This window comes from Anas acuta, chromosome 4 (genome assembly GCF_963932015.1).
Source record: "Anas acuta chromosome 4, bAnaAcu1.1, whole genome shotgun sequence".
Lineage (NCBI taxonomy): Eukaryota > Metazoa > Chordata > Aves > Anseriformes > Anatidae > Anas > Anas acuta.
This window is the reverse complement of record NC_088982.1, coordinates 18,316,537-18,342,786: the sequence shown is the minus strand read 5'-3', so window position 1 is coordinate 18,342,786 and position 26,250 is coordinate 18,316,537. Positions and strand designations below refer to the sequence as shown.

Here is a 26,250-nt window from a genome sequence, read left to right as displayed (position 1 = left end):
CATTTTCAATAATGTGAACCACTGACCTGATGGAGCTACTGTAAAATTTGTACAGTAGGTGAACATGTAAAGCTATTGGTTGGACTATGCTGAACAGGGAAAGCGAGCTATTAGTTAAGCCCATGCTGGGCTATTTTCCACCTGCCAATTCTACATGTAATTTTGTGGTTTAATTCATTGTATGAAAATTCCTGTGATTTTTTTTTTTTAATGTGCAGTACACATCAGCCTCACTGAGCAAATAAAGGGAAACGAATGTTTCAAATCCACTTCTGTTTCTCTTTTTTATCAAAAGTGAAAGTCCCCCTTGCGATTGGTCATGGACTGGGTTTTCCATTACTCTTCCTAATGGTCACAGTTGATTTCAAATAGCCCAGGTCATGCCCACATTACTGCACTTTGGGCAGGGGACGGACCCACTAGTTTTAATAATTTAATATTAGAAAGGTGCTGCCTGCCTTTTGGCCACAAGTACTTGAGGCTGTTGAGGGGCTAACAGAAACTTTGTGGGAAAACTTTTGAAAAATGCTCAGTGGTGTGTTAAGAGTTACTGGCTCGAGTTACCAGAGGGTGGGGAACGCAAGGGTGTTTCTGCATGGCCATGTTTGGGTCCAACCTGTGCCGTCAGGGGCTGACAAGTCCAAAATGGCTGGTGTCTTCCATTCTGAAATGTTGAGTACCTTTGCTAAGAAAAAATGCCATCATGACATTCATCAGCACCTCTGTCTCAGCAGACGGGCTAGGAGGATCAGACAGGCTCGGCACCCTTCCTGGACAGGACAGCATGCGGCATGGCGGCCTTCCGCGCCGCCATTGTCACTGGGCTGGCAGCAGCTCTGTGGAGAGGCACAAATGGTATTCACAGTCCTTTCATTTACATGTGGATAAAAAGGCAGGGGAATTGTTTTTGTTGGTTTTGCACAGGCTTATTCACAGGTAGCCAAAATACCACTGTTGGCCTACCATGTAGGCCATTTGTATCAACACAGCACTAGGAGAGAGCTGACCCTGCTGTACTTGGGCCACGAGTATCCCCACCTTGACAGTGTGCTACGGAGGGTATCTGCAGCATGATGTGAGCTAGCACAGCCTATGCAGCTGGTAGTCTTTATCTAGAGTAGTTTCCTCTAGGTTTTGAAACCGCTAAATTCATTTCTAAAAATTGCCTTTCTGACTAGCCTCCACCTCATCTCTGTTCCTAACATTGCTGTTCATTTTATACTCAATACTTTTCACTTGCAAAGCATGCCATAAAACTCTCAACTGTGGTCTTGATGAAACCAGCCCTTTGCATTGGAGCATGAGGCTGGGGGCAAGGCGCCTTTGGGGAGAGCAGGCTCTTCCTCACCATGATTTACTACTGACCCTAAACGTTCCCCACTCCTCTTCCTGTCCCCTCCACTGCATTTTCTTCCCCATGTTCTCTTAACTACCTCTTCCTCAAAGACTACAAAAGGAGTAAATCTGTCATGCACTCGCATGAGCTTCACTAACTCCCACAGCAGGGAGGAGAAGCTGTGGTGCTTACAGTTTGCATTTTTACCATTTACAGATCCGAAATCTTATGCTTGGTGCTCACAGTGCTTTCAGAGTGAAGTTCTTTTCTAGATGGGATTTGTGTTGTTTCCTCACTGTTCCTGATCAAATTAATGCTCAAAATGAAGTGGGTCACATCTATTCCTGATGCACTTCATCAATGTTCCTGCAGTTACACAAGGCATGAATTCAGCCTGATATTTTTCAGCTTTTAATTTGATTTGTTTATTCATTTCATATTTTTGCAAAGCACTTTGATGCTTGCAAAAGCTACTGAATTAGATTTCCAGAAAAATATTTCTTCCCCTTCCGCTCCCCCATCCCCTCATTTTATATTAAGGTTTATTGCATAAAATCAGGATCTCATTTATTAAGAAATCATCCTTTCCATTGCCTGTTCCCCTGGGTTAACATTTTCTCCCACAGTGAACGCTGTGAGCTGAACACCTGAAATCAAATTCAGGCACCTCAGTGAGTGGCCTGATTTTCAAAAATGCTGAGCATCTTGCTGCTCCCATTGACTTCAATTAGACCTGCCCGCTCTCAGCACTTTTAAAATCAAGCCACATATTTAGAGCCCCAATTCAGCACAGCATTTACATTTGTGCTTAAGTCCATCCTGATTCAGCAAAGCACTTAAGCATGAGTGTTTTTAGATCCATTGAAGTCAAGTGCTCTGCTGCTTTGAATAAAAATAGACTCCTGGATTGGGGCCTAAGAATCCAAAAACAGACACCAAAGCCTAATTTTAGGCTCTATTTGGAAAACTTCAGCCTTGCCTACCACCTTTAACCTTTAATGCTTTCAAAAAACACAAAAACACCCAATAGGTGATAAATGGGTGAAGGTTTAGGGAATTAAAATGGAAACTGTGGACAAAATTCTTCCTTGGAGAGAAAGTTTTGAAAAATTTAAATACAACTCCAGCAAGATGACTTCCTAAGTATTATTTCACATTCCACTTCCAGAATCTCATTCAAGATTTAACTGCAGTTATTCTATTGTCCTTCACCATTAATTAATAAACTGCTACATTAAACTTTAACCAATATAACTTTTCTTGCTTTTTCACAAATCCCACTCTCACCATTGATATTCCATGTTCACAAGCAAACTAAACTATAAATCAATTTTCTCTACTTTATCAAACAGCAGAAAGTAATAAAGAAGGTCACAAATAGTACAGTAGTTCCTTGGAGGTTTGTAACATCATAATTTAAAGCTCAGAAAGATTGAATCAAAAGTTGAATTAATCCCTAAGGGAAAAGATTCTATATAGATTCTATTGATAGACATAGGGCAGCCTGTCTTCATTGGGAACTGGTCTATTTGCTAATACTTTGGGACAAAGGAAACTAGGCTTCTCAGCAAAGGAGAAAATGAAATCTTCAGCGAGAGGAAGTGGGTTTTTGCTCTTTGCACTTCCTGTCACTGTGCTCTCCTCAGACTATTCTGAAAAAAAAAAATAAAAATCAAATGAATCATTTGATGCATAATGTGCTCTTCTGAATGGCTGGTGTCTGCATGATGCAATTATAAAAACTGCATCTGAATGGAATACATATATAACTTGTAAATGTTGCACTTCATCAGTGTTTATCCCTAGACCGATGCTTTTTCAGTCAAACAGCCTCAATCCAAAATCATAGCAGCCTATGAACCCAATGCAAAATGAAAGGTTTTGTTTTTTTTTCAATGACAAATTTTGGTAAAGTTACAAATATTTCTTCTGAAGCTGGAAATATATTCCTCAAAGCATGGTTAGCTTTTGAGTGTCCTCTGACTGATTGCAGCTTCCTTTCAACATGAAAGGAACCTATGATTCTGAAATCAGAGTTTTACAAAGGAATTTCTGATTCTGTGTTTAAATATATATATCACCTTAATGACGTGACTGCACCTGATGAGTTAAGATATCCTTCCAGATTCAAGAGGAATTAATGGGGAAAAAAAGACTGACATAAAAACAATTATAAATAAATTTCACTCATGTCTTTGGTTAGAATAGTTACATGCACAGCTTTTCTACATGGTGAGACCTGAAATGAAATTTATCTTTTTGGAAGGCATACACGGTGAAGTACAATATGATAGAAGTGTTTGCGTATACGGACTGTTTTCTTACTGTATTTGCAGGTTGAGAGGAACTGCAAAGCACTGTGATAAAGGCAGCTGCACAGAAAGCTGGGGTAAAATTCCAGTCTCTCTTAAATCAGAGACTGAACTCCAACCTTCATCAGCCTTTTGCATTAACCCCGGTTTGTGTAAATAGTGGACAGTGATCAAATGTAAATAATCTCATGTGCCTAATTTGCGTCATGATAGATGTAGTGTAAATGGAAGCCTAAACTAAGTATGGAGAAAACCATGTCCTAACGAGCACAATATGTAAATTACTATTACAACTCTTAATCGAATAAAATATTTGCTACAATTTATTTTTGACAATGTGCATTTCATTCTCTATTAAATTAGTGCTTGATAAAGTAATAAAATTATTACGGCCATAAAGTTACTGTGCTATACCTTCAAGGGAAGGCATTCGAGAGATCTTCTCGTTGTCCTCGGATTATTGACTTTGGCATTATGAAAAACGCACATTGGTGCCTTATACTAATTCTTTCCTAGTGCATTTGCAACTCAGGACTATGCTTATTCATGCAATGTGTTGGCAGTAAATTTAAAAAAGAAAAAAAAAAAAAACACACCACCACACACTTGAAAACTTATGGAGTGCTTTCTTTTCTTTTTTTAACCATTTATTGTAACAATACCTCAGATAACTGTAGTTTTTTATTGCATGAATAATGTATTGTAGTAGCTAAGCATGCCCTCAGTTATACACTCCTGCCAGCAAGTAGTGGAGTGGTGAGTGCTATCGCTGAATAATGATTAATTACTCGCCCTTCTGAAGGAGCCTGGTTTTGTAAACTGGTCACACAGCATGTTACGTGGATTGTGTCTGCTACACAAAAGGTTACTTGCAATCACATAATGAGACATAATGATGCACATCACAACAATTCTTTGGTACAAATCTGCACACAATGGAATTTAGATAGAAACCCATTTATTTATGTGTCCTGTTTGCCAGAGGGTACAAAACTTCACTGCATTGCTGCAGTACTGCCATTGCTCCTTCTGCAATGCTGATATTTTGGATGAAAATAATATGATGGCTGCTTTAGCAACACTGAGAAGCGGCTTTGCACCCTTTCCCATTGCAGAGTGCTGGCAAACTCTGGGAGGGACTCAGCTCCCACCGTGTGATGGCTGTGTGCGTGGGATACTTTGCCGCAGCATGTCCAAAGTCTTAGTGGGAAGGTGGGAGGCAACTCCTTGCTGCGAGATGAGGAGCTCACCTGCAGGATGCAGTGAGCATATCTGCGTGTGCTCATACCTACCTGACCTGGGAAGGGTGAGCAGGGAATCCAGCTCCCACAGCACATTTGCACTTCATTATGTGGTCAAAGGAAGAAGGGCATTTAGAAGTACGGTTCTAAAACCTACAGCCATAACTTTTCAGAGCCATAACAGAGGAAAAAGATCTAGTCGTTCTTTGTTCCTGCCTCCTCCTTCTCCCCCTTCTCCCCCTCTCCCCCCCAAAAAAAAATAGCCAAGACTATCCCAGCAGTGGTGGGACCACCACTGGCAGCATTAATAGCAGAGCAGTGACATCTAGGCCTGCCTGTTCTCGGCAGGAGGCATTGGGCTCACCAGGCAGGATATGTGTAGTGCTTTAAACCTGCTTGTGTGCCACTAAGACCTAATGGCCAAGCTCTTCAATCTCTGAGCTGCAGAAGTTTGAGCTGCCAGAAATGTGTCACAGGGCCTGGGAGGCAGCGGGCCTTCTCTTGCTCTGGGGAGGACGGGAAGGCCTGGACAAGCCCCCACGTCCCACAGCAACCTGGCAAAGCTGGCTGCAGCAGCTGATGTTTTCTTTCCTTATGTCGTGACCTGGATTGTCCAGCAGCCCCATGAAAGCATTGTGCTGATTCGGTCAGGTAAGATGGTTTGGCCACAAAAGCCACATTTGACCAGGTGAGGACACGTGTGGTTTGAGAACCACAGTTTGGACACGCCTATGGTACTGTTGCCTGTCTCAATGTCTGGGAGCTCCTTGGCATCTTTTATTCAAACTAGTCACTTTGTTCATTATTGTCTTAAGGACAAAACATTTTGGTACTGTTTATACATCAGCATAACTCTGGTAGAAGATTGGCTACCCCGAAAAACAACATTTTCCTATAAATGGGGTGGACTTTGCTTATGCGGTATGGGTTGCTACTCTACATATGAGGTTATAAACTGCCTCCTACCATCATCACCAGCTTCTAATTATGTACTTGCATGCAGCTAGAGAAGGCTGCTGGGGGTAAGACCAGCTAATGGCACCACCCTACTACCACTGTGGCAGATATTTCTCCTGACCTTTCCCCAAGCCCTCAGCTTTGCCCGCTAGTAATGTCATGGCCTCAGCCACCACTTTGCCCTCTGATACATGACAGCTATGCAAACCATGACAGAGCGCTATGCGCCCTTTCAGCAAGCACAAGACAACCATGAGACACTTTGTGGGGTGCCAGCGGCCTGCAAGAGCCAGGGAGGCACCCTGGTGGGAGGGTGGGCATGGGGGGGGGGGCTCAGGGGCCTTAACACTGTCAAGGGATGCCATTAGCCTAATGGCTGTAGTACATTGAGCTAGCAGCTGGCATAATTCTACAGCTAACAAATATAATTTTTCTTCCACAAATGGTTCCTTGAATGGTAGACCATACCAGGGCTGATTTACTGCAGCACTCTCCCGTGTGGCTTCTCTGATTTGTAATAATCTTGCTGAGGTGGCTCTGCAGCCTTTCACTCCGCAGCGGCAATAACAGAGAGTGTCTCTGCCTCTGTCTCTTTCTTTTTTTTTTCACAAAATAAAATGAAGTATGTTAGGTTGCAATACACTGAAGGCTTCTACCCCACTTTCACATTTAGCTGAGGTAGACCAAGATGATCAGAAGTTAGTGGGGAAGGAAAGCCAGGAGGACAGAGTGAAAGCATTGAAGAAACAACACGGGCAGGAGGCCCTTGGGGAAAAAAATAAAAATAATAAAAAAAATGGCAACAGTGGAATCCTCCATTTTGATGGCTCAATATTTTTAGTATTATTTCCTGGCCATCCAGAAGTTGTCCATCTAAATAAAAAGGTGTCAGAAGACTCAGATCCAGACCTTTGCATATTTTGAGCTGGGCAACGGTAGTGAGATTTTTGTGGAAGCCTTAATGGAAGTGGACAGTGAATGGGCATGAAGCATCAAGCATGAAGTCTCATAGCTCTGAGTCTGCATGGAGGAGCTTATCTGACACATATCACAATCCCATCAGCTCTTGCTTGTGATGTTACTAAGCTGTTGACATTGTATGAAAGCTGATATATGATTGAATAGCCTATGTGTTCATCTAACAATGGAAAAGGCATAGCAATAATAGGACAACACCATAGTGAGCCTTCTAGGATGCCTCTTCCTAGCAGAAGCAGCTTTGCAGGTAGCTATTTATGCCTTTACTCTGAATCTCATGGCACTGGTCTTGCTCTACAATGTTGGGTCTGATGAGATCGGGCGAGGTTAAGCTGCCACGAATAGCTGCTGACTGGCAGTTTATTCCCTCGCTTGATCAACAATGCCAGACTCAGTACATGTCTGGGAGGCAAAGAATACAGTTGGGCTAGACAAATGGAATAGGAACCAACAATAAAGTGAATCCTGTGCTGTCATATACATTTTTTATTCACATTGCACATAAATCTCACCCAAGCTCATGGGAGAACTTTAGCATCCCCTTAAACTCCCATTTATTCTCCATCCTTCTCATTCTTTGCACTATTAAGAAACAGATTTATTTTCTGAAAACTACTCTTAATCATTGTGCAAATAGCAATGGAACATTTATACTCAAAGTAATAAATAGACGATTCGCATCTTAATACGAGGCTGGAGATTATTCTGACTTATTTGTGTTTATTGCATCCAACACACAGATGCCATTCTCAGTCTCTGATAGAAATGTTAATTATGGGATTTCATTATTCTGATTTAGATTTAGGATTTTGTTGTTGTTGTTGTTGTGTTTTTTTTTTTTTTTTTGTTTGTTTGTTTTTTTTTCCTATTCCACATCGTGCTTTGGACACCTCTACACGACATGAAATGAAGACATTCAGTACTCCAAATGCTATAGGCAAAAAGAAAATTAGGTTTAACTGGAAAGGGGAATAACATGAAGATCTGTGCAAAATATAGAGTAAAAGGAAACATGGAAATCTGACTGTTATTATGCTAGCTAGTTAGTGCTGAATCTCTGGACAGATCAGTTACAGCTTCTGATGATAATGAGAATATAGGGAAAAGGGGGGTATGGTCAGTTCTGGAGTTTATGTCCTTTGCTACAGAACGCCTGTGTCAATTCAAGTACTTCTGAATATGGGAAAGTGGATTGTCAAGTCTTGTTAGAGTGGCTTTTCTTGGATGAATAGGAAATGTTTTTTTCTTTCTCCTGGTTATGTCTGCCTTTATTACTTTATACTGCCAAGGGCAGTATCTGGCCCTTGGAACTGTTTATTTCCTGTGTGCAGAGAGAAACAGTGTGCAATCTTTTCATTGTTCCATTTTACTGACACAGGTTCAGGTAATGCCAAGGAAACTATTCTTCTGGTCCAAGTGGAAGTCATATGGATCTTTGGTTCCTTTATCAGCGCCACTAGGCTTGTTTATCATTTAACCTTTTAAGGTATGTTTAATCTTCAATAACCCACTGCCATGCCTATTCTTTAGCCAGCATATGCATACACTTGCATATATATACCAGTTAAGCACGTTTATATATGCATATATAGATATCCATACCTCTTATATGTACATGTATACATATATATATATATTATATTATATATTATATACTATATATTATATACTATATATTATATATTGTATATTATATATTATATATATTATATTATATATACACATATGCATGTAGAGTCCTCATCTGAGCTTTGCCATTCAGAAACTCATCAGATATAATAAAACATTAACTCTAATTATAGCTTGCCATCCAAACAAGGCTGCAGGCTATGTCTACATTCATACATGGCAGAAGAATTACTACTGCAGGCCAGCAAGGAACCCTGATTCCACTTGCACCCTGGCTGACATTGTCAAGATGGGTCTTCCTGCCTCAGTCACCATAACAAATGGAATCAAAGGAAATGCCTTTTGCATTGAGGTCGTGGCAGCCTGTGAGCATTTACGGTATTGTTTAGGTCAGAGCATATGCAGTAACTGCATAACTCCTGGTAATTTCAGCATTTGTAATCATTCGTCTCAAACTTGTTTTCTGTATATCTGCAGTCATAGTAAGTGAATTCAGGGCTGTTTTAAAAATAAATAAATACTTATTAAGCACTTGTTTATAAATTTGTAATATAATGTTATTTATGTCATTTATATCTATGTGCTCTACAGGCTGTTGCTAATGGGCAAACCCAGGCCCTTTGAGTTTAACCTGATTAGCCTACAAACAGTTAAAAGATGGAAAGCAGCAGTACCTGTATTTCACTTGTGCTGAATTAGCATCTACTGAAATTGCTCTGCAGGTACCCTGTGTCCCCAAGACTGCAGGCACCAAAGTACTTCCACACTGTCTTGGCTCCTTCCCAAAATGCAGGTGTGGGAACAAGCCAGGGGATTCAGACTCCAAGGCTGGCAGTGTGCAGGTACAATCAGAGAACACTTCAACTTGACGGAAATTGTCATTTCCTTAAATCTGGGAAGACGCATCAACCACTCCAAGATATGATAACTGGCAATAAATATTTTTAGCTAATGAACTCCTATGAACCCCTTCCTCCATTATTTTTCAGGGGGAGGTGGGGGAGAAGGGCAATATCTGGCAATTGAACAGGGATTTTGTTTTATTTATTTTATATTTTATTTTGTTATTATTTATTTTATTCCTGTTTCTTTCTATGATTAAATTCATATTTGGCTGCAGTATTTTGTATGTCATTTCCTATCCCTGATCATAAACCAGGAAAGTCTCTTTCAACATATTCAGTTCACAGTGATGACACTGTAAGGATTTGTTCCAGCTCCTATATCTAAGAATGCATTTATTTGTTTATTTATTGCAGCACTCTTCTTTAGTACTTATCACTAGCATCTCTAAACCAAAATAGTTTATGTTAGACACAACAGCACCAGGTGGTTTCTCAGTACAACCTTCCCAGATATCTCAAATCACTACAGCTTTGCAGAAAATGATGGGAGCACTTTGGCTTCTGCAGGAGCGCCCATGACGCCCATACCAACAATGATTGTAAAGTCTATGCTTTGTAATACTTCTCATACAGCCTCAGCATTAAATAAACCTGCTCTATTTTTGAGTGCTACTACTGTGATTCTTGAGGGGTAAGTAGAAAACATCATTTCTTTTGATTATAACTTACTTTGTTTATAAAATATGTGGTTTTATCCTATTTATTTAAGATCTATCTACCTCTCCCATTTAATATTTTTTTCCTATTCAGATCTCTAAAAGGAAATAGTTGTCCAGCGCTGCTGAATGCCTGTTATTAAGGAAAAAAGTATTTAAAGATTCAGAGATACCCCTGCTGTATCCTTCAATGGTTTTACAATCTCTTTGTTGTGTTTTTATCACTTCAGCATTGCACTAGCTTTCCTTTAGCTTTTGATGAAATCACTGGAATAACAGGCTCTGGGAAAGTGCTTTATCTGAGATCCCAAAGACAAGTTTGTTCCAAAATGTTCATGCTTTACAGTCTTCATATTTTCTTGTCTGGTGATATTACAAAGTGTTTGCAAATGCTCTTATTCTTTCTCCAAGCCTTTGGTTACCTTGCTAGAGAGATGTTCTTTGTGAATTAAGTGTTCTTTGAGGATAAAATGTTCATCAGAAGTCTTCAGTGTTACATTTTCATCATACGACTTTGAAATGACATAATTTATATATATATATTTTTACCTATTTTCCTAGGGCATATGTAACAAAGGGCTTTCCCTGTCTTCTCATTTAACTTTGTAGTAATCATGTAATGGGGCAGAGTAGAGCCTCCAGCTAGCCCATTCAGCTGGATATCTGAAATTAAAACTCTCTGGTGGATTAATTGTTGGCATCCCTCTGCAGTCATATATTGTTTTCCTTTCACTCTCTTTGTACTTCTCCTTATTAGACTGTGCTCACTTTCAACAGTATTTAGATAAAATGTGGATAGACAAATGGAGGCAATTAACAAATAATTAAAAAATAAAAGTACTCTTTTCTAATGGTATAGACAAGGGGGTACATATGTATACGCACATATATATACCAGCATAAATACGTATGTGTATGTATGTATTTATATATTTGTTCACTGAAAATATTCTCAACTCGCCATGGAGAACAAATTCTGGAAGGAGTTGCATTCAGAAGCTGTTCCTGCTTTCACAGGAACAACCCCAGTCAACCCTTGAGGATGGTCTGATAGATATGAATTGCTGCTGGCATTATGAAATTGGAGAAAGAGGGTGACTTTGCCAAAAAAAAATGAAGCCATTTAGTCATAAACACTGCAGCTAAGTTGATTCAGGGTTTATCTAAAAAAGCCCAGCTGGTTTGGTGTAAAATGAGAGGCAGAATGCTAATTTAGATGTCAATTGTTTTTCAATAATGCTAATTTGTACTAAACATTCTCATTTACATAAGCAAACAAGGGCCAAATATTAGGCCAAGGAGCAAAATCAAAACTAGGGTTTGGCAATGGGGGAAAAGAGGCTGTTGGAACTGCAGCTGACTAATACCAGCTTTTTCAGTCAACTTTCAGTCCCTAAGTCCCTCCTCTCCAGTGGAGTTGTGGACACCTATATCATTAAAGCTAAACCTACACAAGTGCACTTATTTTCCTTAATTGTCCTTTGACAGTAATCGGAGGGGTTCCCAGACCATGGGTTGAAAATTTCTGCAGTGTTCCCTCTGGACATTTCTTCTTCATTTTCTCCTTGGTTCTTCTGTTTCCTGCATGACAATCTGCCTCCTTGGTGTCCTAGGATCTGTTCACCTTATACGTCTCTTTTGACCCATCTTGTAAAGCAGACCCCTGGTTGAGCAAGTATGGTTCTTTCTCCTAAAGAACATGCAGAAGATTTTGCAGTCTCATCAAATTTAGGGCACTGCTTCCGCATCAGACTCCTGGATTCATTTCATGCCTTAAGCTTTGAATTGAACTGATGCCTCTGATGGATAAGAATTTCCACTGAGTTTGTGCATTTGGGTATGTCTGGGCTTTCAGTTATGTGAAGGTCTCTCCATAAGAAGCCCAGCTTCTCAGTCTCCTGTTCAAAGTAGGTGTGTAAAGGCAGCCCATTAACTGATTTCTTGAATCTGTCTCTTCTCGGTGAAAACTTCTTTTTTCATTAAAAAAACAACAATAATTTCCTGTTATTTTTTGGTAAGGTAAAACTGGAAAGCTGGAGGAAGGAAACTGAAAATCAGCTATGATTTCAATGAAACATTTTTCTTTAGTGAGTGAAAAGTGACATAATCTTTAAAGCAATATTTGAAGTTATGTTACTGCAATTTCAGTTAAGTCTGTAAAAACAGCTACAGCTAATACCTGTTCAAAATGAAGTTACTTCATTCATTTTCTAGAATTAAGCAACTATAATTCCCATATATCAAATTTATTGGTTTTAGTAGTGAATTAAGAATACATTTGACATAAACCTGTTTTTCCAAGCCTATTTTCCAGAAATATGAGTTTACCCTGTGTCATTTATTATTATATATTATATCTTTATAACATTACATCATTGTCATCTGTTAACATACTATCTGAAAGCGTGGGGTATACAAAACTTCTGGTTATGAGAACAATCTTGTTTCCTTATATTTCCAAGTATATTTTCTTTCTCATTTGAAGGAATGAACAGCTATATGCTCCCAGGGATTTGGCTGCATTTTACCTGTCCTTAGCTGCTCAAGCACTAGTTACTTAGTCCAGTCTGTATACCTGGGCTCACCCCCAGTCAGTGGACTTATGCCATTTCTCGACCTCCTTACCCCATGCAGCTTGTACAGTCATTAGGAGCGATTGGTTGCCTCTTGAGGTGCCAATTTCTCTTCATTAACTATGTAAGGAACACAGAGGCTAATTTAGAGACCTGAAATTTGGACAGATGAAATTAGATACAATGAGACCTGCTCTTTGGTTGTACCACACTTCAGTCCCTAACAGTAGGTACTTTTGTTGTTACCTGAGGTGAAGAACATTTGCTCATTATTTCATAAATATGTCTACGAGCCCTCTTTGTGCTGAATACATTAGACCCAATAGCTTGCTCCTTCCTAAAGAAGCAAAGGAATGTAGTTTCCATAAGCAGAGAGCCAGTGAAAATACTACTCTTCTCAAATTTCCTTCCTGGTGTCTCAGAGACAAATGTCTTGGCTTCTTCCTTGTACCTTCATCATTCAGCAGTGTAGGCACAGTGTTGGTGCTTAGACCAGACTGCAGCTGCAATAATGCAGGAAAAAAAAAGAAAAAAAGTGGCCTAGAGAATTCAGAATATATAAATACAGTCCCAAGTCCTCTCCAGTGCAGAATCTGGCATTGGCTTTAATTATGTCATTGCACTGTGCTATGGTGGGCATTTGTGAAAGAAAGCTAACTAAAATGAAAAAATCTCATCAAATTCCCAAACACTTCTTTACAGTCATATAGAGGCTCAAAAATCCATGCAAATTTTTTCCTCATTCATCTGTGACAGAACAGAATTACTGTACATGATGATTTACTATCTCTGAAGACACATCCTTTTTATTTTTAAGCCTAAGAAAAAAAAAAAAGGCTCGAAGTGCAAGTGCATTTAGAAAAATAAAATAAATAAAACATCAACAAAAAAATGGCTGTAGAAAAATAAAAGTCACTTTCAAAAGAAAAGCAGATGCTTCCTGAAATTAATTAGACAAACATTTCTACCATTGTCACATGCCAATATCCTCTAAATCACTCCTATAGTTTTTTTCCCTTATCTTTGTTCTTACCACTTAGATCAAGCTTTAAGTGTATAAAGCATCATTAAGGTTTTCTAACCTTGTGCTCTCACATGCTTACATATTGAATGGTAATAAAATTTAGTCAAAGGGAACTAGAGGTTATACTAGTCACAGAAGAGCAGTTGTTGTGCAGTCTATTTCTTGTTAAGTATACGTGTCCTTTTTCCACTGGCAGTCATACACTATACTGTGACCCAGAGGTTCTTGGCTATTTTTTTTTTCACACATGCCTATGCAGGAGCATGGATTCCTCAGAGTGGGCTTTAGTTTGCCCCTGGCCTTTTAGGCATTCTTTCAAAGCATGTTCTTGCAATAGTAACCAATTAAACTAGTTACTAAGAAAGAAGCATGTTTCAGCACTTAAGTTAATTGAACTGTTACAAACTAAATATGATTCCAAATTGTTTCTGTATTCCAAATCACTTCATGCATGCAGATAAAATGAAAAAATTACTAAATCGTTTTGAAATGTGCAAATCAGGCATACAATACTGACATTTAGATCTGTGACCTGATCACAATGTAGTAAGTACCTTTAAAAACTTTGTGGATTTTAAAGCTGTCATATGAAACCCTTGAACCACTGCTTGATGTGATATTCAATAAGTGGAAGTCAGGCTGCAATCAAATCGTGGAACTGTCTGCATCAGGGTTTTACTACCAATTTACCCAGAAAATAATCTTTCCCTGATTCATTTCACGGGCCAAGTAAGAAAGGAGGAATGACTTAATGTATAAAACACCATGCTTTATTCTTTGGGACCTTGGTTTGAGTTCAATTTGTGGTCCTAACTGAAATGAGCAGCTCAATCTCCAATGAACAGTAGTCCATATCGTCGAACTACCACACACAATTAGGCACAATTGGCTGTCTCTGCTTAGAAGTTGGAGACTGATTTAGCATGGAGACTAAATCATTTCTCTAAGCTGTAAAGTGGGATGGCCCTTTCTGGGACACTGTGGCAAAACAAAGCAAAAACAACAAACAGACAAAAAAAATCCAAACCACCATATAGTTTCTTTATTTCAGGATTTTTCTAGTAAAAGAAAAATAAGGGATAGGAAAAGCTTTGTTCTCTTATAGTAAAAATCAGGTGGCAGACCTGATTTGCATATTTTCTCTTTTATTAGGGAACAAGTAACTACTATAACTGGTGGAATGATGGTGAAAACACTGCTACAAAGAACAAATGGACACTGCTAAAAAGAGAAAGGAAACAAACAAAAAAATGTGAAGGAGAAGAGAAATGATGCTGGAAGCTGGCAAAAGCTTTCCCCTCTGAATCCTGGAGCAGGAGAAACGCTTGCTGGGTAATGCATCTATCTAGTTACATGTCATACATGACCACAGTATTGAAGGGTTTAGCTGTCCTGGGATTTAAACATGTCACTACTGGGATAAGCTGCACTCGTACAAAACAGAGTAGTGTAAACTCTTTTGCCAATGGAATGAGTGCCTTAGTGGTGAAGCTGTGGCAGAGAGGCGATTTGAGAATATCAAGGTTTGCACAGTAGCATGGGGAGGAGAGGGTGATAGCTGGATGGGCTGTGCGAGCCGCAGAGAGCTCAGTGAGGGGCGAAGAGAGCTGCAGAGCTGCTAAGCAGGGGATTATAGGGAAGCCGAAGGAAAAAATGAGCCTACATCAGTGTGGTGTAAAGATAGAATTAAATTGAGTCACTGGATCTCGTTCACAATACACCAGCAGAGGATATTGGCTAGTACTATGGAAAAGAGAGATTTAGCATTTGCACCTAGAGACTTCCTAAAATGTAAGGATCAGAGCAAGTCTTTACTATATTATTAGGTATAAACAGGCTCTGTCAAGCACTGCAAGACTCAGTGTGGTGCTCCACTTTGAGAAACAGGTCACAGCAGCTGGACAGTAGGTGGCACGGGCAGGGCTGCATTGCTTTCTGAACCTGAGCTGGTGCAAGTGGGCTGCCTCCGCAGCTCCAGCTGGTCGGGACATCCTCACATGGCACTCCTCTGTGCCATACAGGCATGGCAAGAAGCTGGAGGGGGCAACTAGACCTTGCCCTGCAAACTTTTGTTCAACTTTGTGTACTAACATTAGACCTCAGAGGAAATTGGCAAGCTTTTATTTTTGACGGTGGCTTTTTTAGCTCTTCTCAGGGATTTCAATAATTTTCATTATGAACTATACCAGCCTCTTTCATCTTAGGAAGAAAAGACTGCAATCGGGGGTATACAGCAGCTCTTCTTTTTTAGCTGCTGGAAATAAGTTAATAAATGCAGTCACAATACAGGGTATACCATTCTCATTCCTTATTGATACCAACTATACTGTAACAATGAATTTCAAAGTGCTGCTGATGTAAACTCTACCTGAAGCCTGTTTGATCTCAGATAAGCATCTTCATCCCATTCTTCATTTCAAGAAAAGAAAATCTTACTGCACAGCAACATATTCATCTGCTTTGGGTTCAGTTCAAGATAAGCCATGCTTTGCAGAAAACCTAATTAATATCAATCACAAGAAAAACAGAAATTGGAAGGAAATGTGCTTTCATTTCTTGATAAACAGATCACCCATGATACATACGCAAATGGACATACTGATTTGCTTTATTATGGAAGTATCAGAAAAAAAACAGTCCCTGTAGGGAGGGAGAAGGATAAAGAATAAAGGGGTAGTTGCCCTCTCACTCTGGTGTAAATTATAGAGTTATTTCATGGTGTTAAACAGGAATCCAATGGTAGGACTTCAGACCAGAATTAGGTTCTGCAATGGCAGGTTTAGTGGCATTTTAAGAAGTGTTTACTTCCAACATTCAGAATAAAAATTATTAGTTAGAGTTCATAAACACATTTTTAATAGTTCCTATAATGTATTTCATGCATTTCTTTTTTCCTTTCTCCTCCCTCCTGCCAAAAGTAAAGTCACGACTTATGACCTAAGAGACCTTATGGGCTTAGAATAGAACATTTAGGGATAAATATTCATATTTGGAAAAATGCATGAAAATCAGAGCAGCTAGCTTCTATCACTCATCCACTTCACATAGTAGCATTTTAGATGACCTTTGAGGAATTTTGTGTGTGTTCACTTTCCCATCCATGGATTTTAGCCTTGGATCTGGTTATATAAATTCTGGCTATATAGCTACTCTCAAATAGTATCAGACTTGCTTTAGATATGATTCACAAAATTTTCTTGCACAGAACAGAATTATGCTCTTATCTGTGCTCTTGGTCATATTGGAAAAGAGAAGGCTTGGAGGAAAGGTCACCAATCCTTAGAGAGGTCCCTGCCTTGGCCATCCATCCACCTTTAAAGTCCTTGATGTTAGCATTTCAACTGACAGTAATGGCATACATCAAGCCTGGGAAGAAACACAAGAGTCAGGTGGTTCTGTTTTATTAAAGCATTCACTCAACAAAGAGTCGATTTAACTGCATAAAATATCACTCCATTTAAGTGAATAGTAAAAAAAAAAAAAAAAAAAAGATAGATTTTATTATTAAATAAATAATTTTAGCTGCTTTGAGCTCCTCAGTATTCCAGCTTTCTTCTAAGCTTGTGCTTGATTATCTTCATATGATTCAACTCTTTTAGCTGCAACACCTTTAGGCTTTACTCACAAGAAACAAACCAACCAACCAAAGAAAAACAAACCCACCACCACCACCACAACAAAACACCAGAGGACTGATCTGTTCACGTACAAAAAATTTAAAAGAAAGGTCCAAGCACTTCTGTTCTTCCCCCCCTTCTCTCCTTAATGTTCATTGATAGGACAACATTTAATATATTTCAGGTGATGTGTCTTCACAGCCCCTCGTTTCTTATACTTAGTGTTATATCTTTCTCTTTGAGAATGGTTTTCTTTTAGTATCTTGTGCCATTACTGAGGAAGTTTCTGGTGCTATGTGTCACTCTAAGGACATAGATATCTGCTGCCCATGCTGAAAGGTTCATTCCAATAGGAAAATTGGGAAATAAAATAGCTGCAAAAGCTACCTTTACCAGCTTTGAAGAAGATATACATGAAAATAAACATAAAGAATGGAAAGTGTTGTCTAAAGATGAAGCTACAGACCTTGGGCTAATTCCTGATTCAATGAGCAAGCCATTAGCACGCTGTTATTTAGCCAATGGTCCATACAAATCATTTTTGCCAGTGCTTGTTGGCAGATATCATTAGTGGGCTACAAGTCAGTTCCTTAGCTGTTTCTGAAAATCAGTGCACCTCCAGTAGGAAAGGAAAGGAAAGGAAAGGAAAGGAAAGGAAAGGAAAGGAAAGGAAAGGAAAGGAAAGGAAAGGAAAGGAAAGGAAAGGAACGGAACGGAACGGAAAGGAACGGAAAGGAACGGAACGGAACGTAGATGAAGAGGTACCAGACAAGTTAATGTTTCTTTCTCCATATTTTTCATTCATTCCTTAGTACTTATCTGCACTGACACTAAGACATGACCCATCCAGTCTAGCTTTAACTGCAGAGTCTGTCTAGCAATCTAGCTGCAGTCTAGTTGCATCAATGCCAGCTTACTGCCAAAATACATCCCCAGATTCTGTTTTCTTGAAACCCGCACATGTATTTTCTGCTGAAGCTTCCCTAGCTGAAAGATAGCTTAGGCTATGGCTGTGTGCTATGTCTGTAGTAATAAACCTTGCCTACAGCATGGTCCAACCTCACAGAATGCATCTGGCTATTGTATTAAGCTGTAAATAATATGGGAAGTAGGCAGATAGATGGATTTATGTTGCTACTTTTCAAGAAACTGTGGCTTTGAGGCACAGTGCATGTATCTGTCAAAATAATACACACAGCTCTGCAGTTAACTATTTACAAAGGATTAAAGTTTAGCTCCTAATAAGATCTTCTCTCTGATGCTTTGCATTTGCTGCCTAATACGACAAGAAAAGTCTGTACAAATTATGAAGAGAATGTAGGAATTCATGCAGATCTGAAATATTCTGTTCAAAGGTGGATATCTGGAATAGAAAGCAAAACAACAACAACAACAAAAACACAGTCCAGACAAAAATGCTTCCTGCACTTTGTAAGAAGCAAAATAGAATCAAACCTTTATTGAAGTTCAGGAATGATATAGTCATGTCTTTTCTTCAGTTGGGTTTCTGTAAGGCAAGAGAACCAGAAAACTGCAATATTCCAGATCACATTTCTCTAAGCATTTCAGATGAAACACTCTCCCTCTTCCCAGATATCTAAGAAAAAGAAATTAAATTTGAAAGCTTTTTACTATTTAAAAGGTGTTTGTTTGAACTTTACCAGTATTTATTACCTATTTACTTTATTTTTTTTTCTTTTTCTCCACTATTTTGAAAATTTCTTCTCCACAGCCTCCTTTTTGCAACATATGACTCTTTGCATGAGGGAAAACAGAAACTGCATGGCAGCTCCTCAGCAGCTGTTTTTTAAGTTAACTGTTGCTTATTTTCTAATTGGGAAGCATTTTAGCATATGGGCTCACCTTTAGTAATTGATACTGTCATTCTGCACATATCCACTGAATAACTAGGATTTTGGAAGCAACAATGACATTATTAAAAACAAAACAGAAACAGGCAAATAACATTTAAAAGTAGAAGAAGTTTTTAAAATAAAGACTAAAGGAATGCTAAAATCTGTAGAGGATCATAAGTTTTGGGATGATATATCCTTTCAGCTGAAATCTTAGAGATGCTGTATTATAAAAGATAGAATAGAAGCTGACAAAACATAAGGAAGTTTAGAGTGAGCAAAATAGTTCCTATTTAGGAAGAACACAGAAAAGTGGCAACTAGATTAAGTACTGGTACAACTTTAGAAATTTTGGAAGTCTAAAAAAAATAAGTTAGGAAAATAAGAGTAAGTGGATTTAAACGAGGATTTGCTGTATAATAGACTCGATGGAAGAAAGATAATCAGTCAGATGCAACACCAGAGAACAAACTCTGGGAAGATAAAGCATTTCCCGGAGGGGAAGTAATGGTGCAACATGTAACAGTATTCTGAGTATTAAATTTTATGAATGATTTAAGTATATCAACAGATACCAAGGATTCTGTACAGATGGTAATTCTATACCTACAAACTGAAATGACAGAGTTGCCTGTTGCTGTCAGCCACCCATTCAGATTAGTTCTAATGCCTCATGGTGACACACAGTAAGATCAAAGACTCTACCATGATAGGATACTTCAGTTGCAAATTAAGATGCAAATTAAGATGTCTCAGACGCAATATGATGCCAAGGTTAAGTTTTTTTTTGGTGTAATGAATGATTGTTTAATGGAGCAGATAGCCAGGAGTCCCAGAGGAGAAAAGCAGCTCTTTACTACTAGAAGATCAAGTTCAAAATGTTGTTGTCGATAAGCAAGTCTGACAGTGTCTGTGATGTACCTATAGTCAGAAACCTTGATTGAACAACAAAATCTAAATCCAAAATATTTCAGAAAGTGAAACTTTTTTTTTTTTGTTTTTATTCTTATTTAGCCTTTTACCATTTAAACTGCTAAGGCAGCAGGAACTCTTCTTGTTACTGTAGTTGTCTCCTGTAAACAGTAGCTCCAGGTGAGCTTCAGCTTTCCTGAAACTATCTTTATATGCACAGGCCTTTCATAAGTCCTTCCAGAGACTGAAAAACACAGAAAAATAAGAAACAAGGGGAGTTCACAGGTGAAAATAGAAAAAAAAAAAAAAAAAAAAAAAAAGGAAAATAGGGTTTATGAAGTGCAGGATATGCATAAAAGGTCTAGAATTTGAATTTGCCGAGGATGCTAAGCTATTCAACTTAAGTAAGCCCAAAATGTCTAGAGTATTGCCAATGGATTGTATGAAGCAATAAAAAGGCAGATATATTTCAAGTTGATAAATGCAATTTGACGTGTTTAGAAAAAAGATCTACACGTCATATTCATAATGTTAGCTCAACACTCTGTACTGGTCAAGCAAATAAGAAGAGTCAAGCAAATAAGATGAATGGTAGGAAGCACTAGGATGATGACAACAGCAGCAAACTTCACTACATGATTATTTAAACCTATTCTGACCATAACTTCAATAATACAGACGGTTCTATCTCTTCAGTCTTGAAAAGTATATTGTAACATTAAAATAGGCTGGAAAGAGGAAGGATGATCAGAGGACCAGCTTCTGTATGAAAGACAACTAACTAGAGAAGAACACTTCAGCTTGGAAAAAACATAACAGAGGGATAGATGTGAGGGACATGATGAAAACATGAGCAGAAAGAAGAGACAGATAGAAAGTTATTATTCACTGAGTCTTACAACATCAGAAGAATATAAAATCTAACTAAGATGTCTCAGACACAAAAAGAGGAGGAATTTAAGTACACTGTGAAGAGCTAAACTGTGCACTTGATTGTCGTGGGAGGTCAGTGTAGTAGATGCCAAATTTTACATGCGTTCAGAAAGCAACTGGGAAAATTCATGTAAAAAAAAATAATTCAGAATTATTACAATGAGGATACTCAGGACAAGTTCAGGCTGCAGATCACTAGAATGTGGACGACCTTGCCAAGGGAAATAGCACTGTCTAGATATATCTGGTACATCCATCCAGCTCAGTCTGTCCTAACACCCTTTACTAGACTTTAAATCATACATTATATATATAGGACACACACAAAAACATCTATATGTTTGTGTAATACTAATAATATTCAGTACAACAAAAGCAATGATCATTTTTTTCATTTGTCCCAATTACCCCCATGTAGTTTATAAGGAATCCTTTGATTTTATAACCTAAAAGAAGCTGAATCAGGCACTAGGATGAAGAAAGGTATGTTCTTAATGGCCATTGGTCTGTCCATCTTGAAATCAGCCTGGGAGTGCCAAACATGTGGCTGGAGAGAAATAGGAAAAAAAAAAAAAAAAAAAAAGAGGGAAATTAGTTTTCAATTGCTTATTTAGAATTGCTAGTTTCAATCAATGACAATTTTAAGGCATTAAACACATTCCAGAGTAACTTGTCAAAAATAAAAAAAACCTGCAGTTGCTGACATTCTCAGAGGTTTTTTAATAAGATCAGGGTCAGTGATGGGAAATAAGCAGGAAGATGAATAGGATGTCAAAATTAAATTGAGTTCCAAAAGAGTTATCTTAAGTTACCAGAAAAATAGAAACTCATGGAACTTTGTCTCAAACTAAACGGGAAATGCATGTTTTAGCTCAGAAGGTAGTGGGAAGGCTGATGACTATCTTTAGAGGTATTAACAACCCATGCTATTTTAGCAGCATGAAAAACCTTCATCCTTTGAATTCTGGAACAGAGAAGGTTCTACTTATTTTAAATCCTAATGATTTCTGCTGCACCAAGCTCTTTCATTTTTATACAGGAAACCCAGATTAATTGTTTCAACCATCTGACTATCCATTACAATCAGAGGATGCACTTCTTGTTAAAGTTTCAGTATTGTTGAATAAAATACCATTTTAACAACCCATATGTCCATGTTTTTGTTTTGTTCTGTTTTGCTAAATGCTGTAGCACTTCGTTTTCTGGAGTGTAAATACACTATTGGCCAGGCTGTCATTAATCATCATTGTTGTCAATGAACAGAAATCCAGTGAGAGAAAACAATTGAATGTCTAGGACTGCAGAACAGTTCAGGTTTCTGAATGACCATTCTGATTAATAATGCTATGTTCATTTAGGAATTTGTTTGTGCACCATTTAGGAATTCTGCTCAGGTCTGTGGACTCACTGCACGTTTATGCTGCTGCTTTAAATACTCCTTAGTCTTGAGAGGCAGAATACTGGGTCTGAATAAAAGGGTCATTAAAAATAGTTAGTCTTCTCCAACGAAAATTATGGCATGACTTAATCATGGGAAAAAAAAACTTTCTCTAGCTTGTCTGTGGATGAAAACCTGGAGTTTTAAGGACTGGAAAGCCCCTGGAAGAAAACAAAAAGATCAAGAAATGTGTAAATACAGGGCTAAGTAAAGAAAAGTTTGCCGAGCAGAGAGACACACAGGAATAGATTTTGTGCTGGGTAATGCAGCTGAGCAGGGGGGACCTGGAACTCAAAAAGTTGGTGCCATTTTTCTGGATACTGGGAAGAAAATGGAAACGGAGATGTTTCATGTAGATCTCTTTGTGTGAAATAAAAAAAAAAAAAGAACACTTAATGAGTCATGTCTATTTGCTTGAATAGGAAGACTGCTAGTAAAATTGCCCTCAAGAGTGGAGGCCTGGAAATGGATGTTTTTAAAGTTTTTAGGAACTTTGTTTCCTATTTATGGGTTAAACAAGAAACACATGATGTTGTATTTAACAAGAGTACTAAATGAAGTAGACCTGGAAATGATGGGTGGAGGCAACCCTGGTGCAAAGGAGAGCTTAAAAGCGCAGAGACCCAACTTTCAGGTCACAGCTGCTTGGTGGAATCCCTTGAAGTGACTGGATAGTCTTCATACAAAATGTTTATTTCTGAGCAAAGTCCACAATATAAATGTTGGGTCTTTTGTGTGTCTTCTGCTATATTCCAACTAGTGAGTTAACTGTACTATTACTAAAAGTACCCAGTAGATTGATTTTATAGTTACACTTATCCATATCAAATTAGTGCTGTTTGCTCCCCCAAAACTTGGGATTTTGGTTTAGGTTCTGCTTTTAGCTGGAAACTGGCATTTTATGACTCTTTAATCTACAATACAGTCTCTTAACTAAATGTCATTTCACACCTTCTTGGTTCTCCAATAAGGTGTTCTCGCCTTACTACTCTCTAAAAAGAGCTGTTGTAGGGACTTAGAGAATCATTAGTTTCTATGCTTAAACATGGAAAATGATATATAAGAACTAAGCTTTATTATTCTTAATGTTTTCATATGCTTACAGGGAACTGAAAGTCCACAGGGGACAGAAATAAAAGTGGAAATATAGTAACATTTTACTAATATAGGAGTGGCTGCGAAAGAATGAATGTTATGCTCCTGAGTTCAGGGAACGTCCATGCAGAAAAAGACTGACTCACCTGAAATCAGAAACCAGAGAGCATCCTCATATGCTATCTGGACACATAGGAATATGCTGGACTCTCACTTGTGCTCCTTTTATACCTCTTAATTTAAATCAAGGGACATGAGGCTGCCTATCAGATAATGCAAATGATGAACCCAGATGTATCAGGCTATTCGATGTGTGGGTGCAGGACAGTCATGTATTGGGTGTGCGTCTTCATGACTCATGTCATACAGTGAGGGACTGGTGGTGAGGTAAGACTCATGGTGAGAAATGTACCACTGCAAGGGGGGGCTGGTGACTGCTGCTCCGTTAAGTTCAAGGGCAACCTGAAATACCTCCTTTTTCCCCTGGAACAGGCTCCCAGGCTTCTCCTCCAGACTGAATGCAATGACATGGTGACATCTGTGCATATATATGCATGAGTGTCTGAATCAGAGCCATAGGCATAGGTTTTGTACTTAGTATTTACTCCAGGCATGATGGAGGAAAGTATTAAAATTACTGATAAGTTTTCTGTGTTAACAGTTTATAAAGAAAAGGCAGATATTCTGGGTGACTGTGCAGGATGTTTATTTTCTTCAGTAATTTAAAATCTAATGACTTTCATGGTTAATCCTGTTTCCTTTGCAGCTGCTTTATCTCTTTTGATAATGATGTAAGCTTAAATGTAAGTGTGAAGGGCATAAGTTTACACCTGGAAAATCACTGAGGTCCTCTATTTGATCATGCAGATCTGTTTCACAAAGACCTGAAACCTTGCAAGGGTCTATATACTAAGTTTATTCCAGTGATAATATCCATTTCTGTCCTAATGCTTTCACTGAAAATGAAAATTGCCTACTTTCCAGTCCTAGAAATACATGATTTCCTGTATATTTCTTCCTCCTACTTATTCAATCCCTTCTCCTAATCTAGCTCAGCGTTACATGTATTGGCACCGGTGACAATTGAAGGGAGTGAATTTAGAGTGGTTTGCTTTGCTGAAGGTCTGACTTTGCTGTTGTTATTGGGACAAAATTCAATGTTTTTGTTAGTATATATAGAATCTGCTATAAATAATTAAAGTCAGAATTCAGAGAATGGAAATGGACAAAGTATTGGAAGAAATGATCCAAGATATCTGAACACAAATTTAAAAGAAAGTCCCATGAGAAAAAGGAAACCCTGGAGAAAACTAAAGTTCTTCAGCGTAGGCATATACTACTTTTTCAGGAGGTGTTCCCAGTGAGACGTTGGTGGGATAGATGGTTTCTCCATATTTCACTATTCCCTTTGGTTCATGAACGTCAAGGGCAGTTTGTGTTTCTTTCTGGAAATGAGGTAGCTCAGAAGTAGCTGAGCCATATGACACAACCATGACTCATTTCTTGACTCAACTGAGCTCAGGAAGAATAATGGAGGAGAATAGATAAAGCTAGTGCAGAAAATAGAGCGCCATTTCAGTCAGTTTGTTTGCTCTCTAAATGAAGTGGGCAAAATTCTGAATCTCAAAGAAGAAGTAGATTATGGTAGCAAATTGCATAAACACTGCAAAATCAAAATTTCTGTGTAAAGCTGTAAATTAAAGTAAAAAAGAATCATTTTTCACCCACTTAATAGCTTGCATGAAAATGAATAGAATTCCATTTTTGTATTGTATTGCTTCTCTATTGAATTACGTCTTTGTCCCATTAAAAAGCCCCATCTTGTTCTGTCAATCTCTGAAGCAGCTATTCAGCAGCCAACCAACACAACAGAATTTCTCTATGCTGAATGCTCTTTTTCATTTTTGCATTGTGTCCTAGTCTCTTGTTATAATGGTGCTGCTACCAGAACTATAGACAACCGTATGTCAATATTTCTATGCCAAACCCAGTTTTATTAGTAGATGTTTGTAACAAGACCATTCTAATTTGTATAATCAAGATGAAGTTAAATACAATTATTCTTCATCCTAACACTAATTTCCTCTAAAAATATGCTTTATTTTTTCAATCATTTTTAAATCATGGACAATCATAAGCTAAAATATGCTGAAGTTGCAAAACTCCATGTTTCTGGCTATTCCTCCTCAAGTAAAAGGGGAGAAGAAAGAGCATAAGATAGATACCATGTAGACATTTATCATGAGCATTTTGACACAAAACACTAGAGGCCAGGGAATTCCTTGTCATGGCTGAAAGAATTTTTTGTCTTCAGAATGTTTATTCTGACCTTGCTCTGCAAAGTAAGAGACTATCTGTATCTGCAGATGTTTTATCTTCCATTTAAACCATTTTGCATGTAATTTTTATTTTACATTGTGCATCTTTTCGTTCAGTTGTGGTTTTTTGTTTGTTTGTCTGTTTGTTTTCTCCTGTCATGTGCAGAGAACGTAAATGTCAGTTGCGTCTATGCCATGTCTATTTTCAGGCAAAGTGTTTGTTGCTGACCATGGCTATGAGTATGAAAAGAAAAGATAAGCTTGTAGAAACTATGGCCTCATTTACATACTATTTTTAGTAAAGACCAATTCTTTCATCTTTGTAATGACTTCATTTCTTGCACAAGGTGAACTAAAAGTGGAATTTGTTTCTCCCTTGGTAGTATACGGCAATGAACTGTATTGCAGCTGTCCAGCTTTCAGATCTGCTGAGTTTGAAGTCCAGAGCTCTTTACATGTGCAGAATTTATAGT

General features: G+C 38.3%; 1 long non-coding RNA gene across 2 annotated transcripts; it reads left to right on the top strand.

The window, feature by feature from the left end:
* The first annotated feature begins 9,150 nt into the window (after positions 1-9,150).
* Positions 9,151-17,023, top strand: LOC137855653 (uncharacterized). Of its 2 annotated transcripts, XR_011095871.1 has the most exons (5): positions 9,151-9,295; positions 9,866-9,989; positions 10,109-10,194; positions 11,503-11,689; positions 14,764-17,023. It is a non-coding gene; the product is annotated as an uncharacterized lncRNA (long non-coding RNA). The 2 variants fall into 2 exon arrangements; XR_011095870.1 differs by lacking the exon at positions 14,764-17,023 and having other exon boundaries at positions 11,503-11,989.
* Positions 17,024-26,250: the final 9,227 nt, after the last annotated feature.